Here is a 6,164-nt window from a genome sequence, read left to right on the forward strand (position 1 = left end):
CTGGAGACCCCGAGGAACTTTTGTTCAGAGGCTTACCAGCTGAGCCCAACAAAAGGAACGTCAGTGCGTCGCCAAACAAAATCAAAGCTTTCAATGCTCTCTCTCTCTCTCAGCCCCCCCACTCCTCCCTCTTGTTGCCAAACCCCCCAGGATGAGCTTGTATTTCCACACCTGTGCAGCGATATCTCCAGATCAGGGCTCTCGCTGCGGTGCAAGCAGCGCTGAGAGCTTCTGCTGTGGGAAGTGGGCGAGCCAGTGAAAAGAGAAGAGGGCCTGTTGTATTATGGGGCTTTTCTCTGTGCAGCTACGGGCTTTTTATCTGGCCGTGCAACCTGGCCGGATGGCATCCTCTTGGCGCGCTGTCCTCGTGACCGGCCTCTTGGCTGCTGGCCCGGGGATATTTGGCTCGCTGTGCACAGCAGAATCACCCCATCCCCCTCATTCCCTGCTTTACTCAGCCTCTCTCTCTCTCTCTCTCTCTCTCTCTCACACTGGCCTCTCGCCTGAGGACAACCGCAGTGCTTTGTGTGGCCTGGCGGGTCTCCTTATACCGGCTCCGTGGCCATGGCTGGTGGGAAGACAGTGCCGTGATAGCTGCAGACAAGCACGCAATTATACAGCACAACCAGTCAGTCACTGCAAGGAGGCTCTCCGCCGCGCATGAGGCCCCATCAGCTGTGACTTACCAAGGCACCGGTGTAATTCAATTGTGGAAATGGCCTTGGGTGGTGCAGGATTGGGGGACGTGCACCGGCCTATTATCCACCTCCCTCGACTGTCTATCAAATTGATAGCTCCCTCGTAGTGGCATCTCATTGACATTGTGTTGAATGTCCTGTGTCTTGCCCTGCTTAATTGAACACAGAATTACCCCCATTTGGACACGCTGAGCAGAATGGAGCTTAACGAACGTTGGGAGCAGGAGATGAGATCGCAGCTGACCTCTGGAACACACTCGGTACACACAAGCTAGAGGCAGCAGTCACACAGACTATCTACGGGGGGGAAACACGGCCACAAAGCGCACGCAAAGAAACAAACGATGCTCCTTCCCATTTTACTCTGTTCCGTGCGGAGCCGCTTTACCTGTGCCGGGTCCGTTGGCCCTCATTGACGTTGGATGCTAAGCAGTGAGACGCGGGGCAGGTGGGATTGGTTTCTGAGCAGTCAGAGGTTAGATTAAATGTTGCGCGCTCACATTGTTTGACGGCGGCGTGCCTTCTGATTATTTTCATTGTAAGCGGGGTCAGAGCGAGGACAAGTGGGAGTCAGGGAATGTAATCGCCCGCGTATGCTTTCCGTGGCATCTCATCTGTGTAACGTGGGGTCGCAATGATCATGATCATAAACGCCGAATGGTGGAACTCATACGGCGCAGTTAATGAAACAAAACATGCACAACTGTCACAGTAATTCCAACAAATTAATGCGCCACCAGGGTTGTTTTGTTTTTGTCATTGTTTGGTAGGAGACGTATTCCCTGATTGGACGGTGAATTTATGAGTGAGGTCACTGCAGGTAATGGAGTTATAAATACTGTGATTTGTTTTATTCATTAGCATCATTTACTTGACACTGTCAAACAATTAAAGGAATACTTTGACTTGACTTGTGAATTTTTTACTTTGTTGCCAGATGAGAAGATCCCTGTCAAATGAATTAAATATAACCAGTAACCCGTTAGCTGAGAAAATGCAGCAACCATCTAAATGTCATCAGCTCCAAAATAAAATAAAAAAATACACCTACAGCTACACGTGTTCTTTTGAATACGGTCAAACAACATGTGCACCGGAGAGCGTTTCCCTGGGAACTGGAGGGGCTCTTCTTTCTTTTCCTGCGATGAATTGGTGCCGCTTCCAGGTACTTGTTCAAAGATCTCTGCTGCCCCCTGCTGGCGACCTCCTGAGGACGTCAGAGCAATCGAGCCCACGTGCACACGGCGTGTGTCTAACAGAGACTGGAATACCAGGTACGCTCGGTACACTACGAGGAGCACAATGTACCATTCAATCAACATATGCTCTGTTTAATAAAGCAGCATCTCCCGTGTGTCATGTTTGCACTTCTGTTTTCAGTCAACCTGAATATCACAAAGGACACAAACGTGTGTTATTTTATGATCCCGTGATGCTTTTTCTAGATGTTTTCATAACACAATGTGCGAGCACGATGCAGCGTCTCTGTGCTCTGGTTTCACGCATCCAGGAGATGGAGCCAAATACCAATGAATGAAGTCTACTGCTGCGGAGGCCCGATGTCCGTAGAGCGAGCTGAACACAACGTGTCGACGGCCACCAAGTCAAACCCCAGTGGAAGTGTGTGCATGTGTTCTGCTTTCCATCACGCAGTAGAGACGTAGAATGAGCTCTGCAGCTCCAATGACCATCCCAGGCCTGACCGACGGACTCGTGGGACGTGAAACCTGAAATGGTGTGAGTTGGCAGAAAAGGAAGTGGCCTTATGCATCGTCTCAGGTATACGGGTAAACCACAAGGATACTATTCACCGTGCCTGAACAGCAATTACATTTCCCCTCAGAAAACGATCCAGATGGGTTTGAAATATTCAACAATTTGTTTGGTCATTAAGATGCCCATTCAGACCTGCTTTTGCTTGTAATTATAACAAACTAGGCAGCGTGCCATGCCACTGATGCAGTTCCTTTGTGCTCGGAAGTCGTTTTCCTTCCCTGAGGGAAAAAAAAGCTGCCTTGTGTTTTCTTAATGTTCAGCCCACATCAGTAACTACTCGCCGGTAGAGCGCTGAAATCGCTTTAAAGCTGGAGCGTGGATCCCCAATAGCAACTGCTATACAAAATAAATAAATATATATATATATATATATATATATATATATATATATATATATATATATATACATTTTAGGTAATGGATGGGCTGAAAGTGCTACCACCACAAAGCACAAAGAAATTATTCATATTATCATTTTAAACATTTTATCAACTTTTTTTTCTTGAATATTTAAAGTTAAAGTTTCTGTTCTGCTTTTAATGAAGTGTATTTTGCAAGTGATACATATTACGTAATTTATGCCCTACAAAATATTGAATTCACAAATGCTTGATTTTGGTTGGATACAATGTTTTTACTCACATGAGCTCCCATATGACATTAAATCTATCGACTAATGCTGCTATACTGGAACAGTGCAGCCTCTGGTTATTCAGCTCTGTGTGTTTCATTGTTTTTCAATATTGCCTAAAAACGTCAGTGTGTCGGTGAGAGAAGGTGTGTGTGTGTGTGTGTGTGTGTGTGTCGTAACAGGTGTCGCCACATTTGAAGGCTGCGGGCAGCGAGCTGAGCTCCTCGTCCCCGGCTCCTGTCTGGACGCGCTGGGACCGGTCTGGCTCACAGGCAGGTGACGATCCGTCCTGATGGGTGCCACCTGGCCGGAGCTGTTGGGGCCTCGCCGGTGTGAGGGACGCACGTGGCAGCGGGTAGAAGGTGAGCGATCGCGTGACCGACAAGACGACGAGGGAGGCGGAGTCAACGTGTCTCTCTAAATACAGCAGCCCATGAAGATAAAAGTCACCCATTAAGCATGTTTAATTTAACGCCACGTTTCTGAAGCCTTTCTATTGACACACAGGGTTTTCTCTTTTCTAAAGGTCAGTTAATGGAAAGATCAATTGTGCACTCAGGCTGGGTACCTGAGGCTTCACAAGTAGCCAAATGGGCCGTTATGGAATCGATATGTGTTAAAAATAACGCCCTTTCAGTTACATTTTAGCCACATTAAGCTGATGCGTCGGGCGCGAAGGAGAATCGGGTGCTCGTACCTCGATTCGGGGAAACGGTTTGCTATAAAAAGGACTAGTTTGAATAGTGCCGGCCTGGAATAAGACGCAAAAACCTCCGGTGGACAGCGTGTGCTGTCACGTCTGGTCTGGACACCAATGTCTCACCTGCATTATTGATTGCAGCTCTTTGCATCTGTTAGTCTTTTGCAGCCGCAGTAGAGCCGTACGGAACGCGATGCATTATGAATCCTGACAAGAGGCCCGATTCTCTCGAGCTTTGCACACAAACAGCCTTTTAAAAAAATGATTGCTCGAAGTTATGGCATCAACCTGGCGTCTGAAGTGTGCCTGCGATCCCGTTGGGGTCTCGGCTGAGCCGCCGTCTTTGCATCGGACATATAGGAAGGAATAAATTGCTGTGTTTCACAGTAATCAAAGGAAACAGCAAATCAATCTTAAGTCCCTCGCGCTGTTCCTCCGTCAGAAAAAGCCACCTGCAGCCCTTTCCTCCCTTTGTGAGCCGCGCTAATACTCCCGTCAGGAGTTACCCGTCCTGTTTCATCCCGTGTTGCTGGCGGACAACTTTCTCACATTAAACGCGGCGCGCTGCGCTCATAAGCTCTAATCACGGCCTTACGTCAGCGGTGTGAGCAGGCCGCCCTCCACGCAGGTCACTGGGGTCGAATTAGTGGACAGACGCGAAGCATAATGGGGGGACTGACGGAGGAATAATCACCTCGCGCTGGGCTCGTGCGTCCCTGCACAGCAGGTCACATTTATAACGCTTTGATTCCTCCCGCTGGACGGGAAAAAACTAAAGATTTGATGACCAGCAAAAATTCACATTAGTGTTCCACATGTTCTTAATTAACGTCTATGGCTCCAGCACACATTTATGTGATATATCACACATTTACTGGTGAAACTACACTTTCATTTTGTGTTGATATTTAAATACTTTAAACTGTCAATGTCAATGAGGTCAGCTAATTCAATAGTCACATGACTAAGAATGTCATTGAAAAAGATTGAAGTAGGCGAAGCCTGTCTGTTATGTTTATCTGCCTGTATGATAAAACATGTGACACAACATGTTATTCAGATTTAGCTGTTTTAATCAGAGGACAATCATAGCAGGGTGGGTTTATTCAAGAGGGGGGAAACGGAGCCTTTCACACCGAGGATGAATACGGGTATATTCAGCCACACGCTGTGAGACAAATGATTGTATTTAAACTCATGTAAACACGCCCTACTGGAAACCCTGATGAATCTGAAAATGAAACACTATGTCAACTTTTCTCAGACGTTCATAAGTACGCTGTTGCTCTGCAATGAGCCAAATGCGGAGAGGAAGTCAGTAACACGAAGTGGCTTCGTCTCTTTAATCATCCCTCTCACAACATCCTTACTGGGGTTCATTCTCTGCCGAGCTGTTTCACCACCAGACAGCCGCATGCTGAAGCGTTTCGGTAACATACATCATCATTAGTGGCAGAGAGGCGATCAATATGGGAAAGGCGCCGGTCTCCCCGGCGTTGGGCAGGTACGCTCGGCGGGCTCCTCGGGCTGCGGCGGCAGGTGACGGCAGAGCGGGGGAGTCGATATCCATCCTCTCCTGCAGGCTCTCACTTTCAGGGAATAACCACCCGTGTGGACAGAAGCGCGGCCTCCGCTACGTGGCGCCGGCGCCCGGCCTTGGAATGCACGCTGCTGTGAAACGGAACGCGCGGCAGCCCTGCAGAACCGGTTTAAAGCGCGCAGCCGGTGAAACGTGATCGGTCAGAGTTTGTCTTGTTTTATTTTTATTTTTATTTTATTCAAACGCTCAATCGTGTTTGGTCAAAAGCGCCCTGGTTGCCCGACAATGACAAGAAACACGAATGTGGTGTGTATCAGTGTAGTTACATCGTTGTGCTTTTTCATAATTTCAAAAAATCTTTTCCATATATAAAAACAAATGAAGATATGAAATATCCAATATTGTGTTATCAGAAATTCCTAAAACAAGCGTGACTTTTTTCCCAGCAATGATGCGTGACGTGTAAAAAGGTTTTGCACAAGAAGTTTTTGACATTATCTTCAGGCACAGCTGGAGAACTCGCTGTTAGGAAGCTCTGAGATGCTCATTACTCTCATTCCATCGCATGTGACAACTACCGGGGCAATTAGTGACACGATGAAAACGATCCAAACTGCCCAACGCAACGGTCGGTAAATAAAATCATTACGTCTGAGTGGAACGACCATTTGACAACGGAACCACAATTTAACAACTGGCAGCTGTTGGGATTCCAAAGAGGCGAGCGAGACGGCGAGCGAGACGGCGAGGGACGGGACGTGATTGGAGGTATCGGCGTCTTCTCAGCTGCCCACTAATGAGGAAGCCCGGGGGAGTGAA

Source organism: Gasterosteus aculeatus, chromosome 21, assembly GCF_964276395.1.
Source record: "Gasterosteus aculeatus chromosome 21, fGasAcu3.hap1.1, whole genome shotgun sequence".
Taxonomy (NCBI): Eukaryota; Metazoa; Chordata; class Actinopteri; order Perciformes; family Gasterosteidae; genus Gasterosteus; species Gasterosteus aculeatus.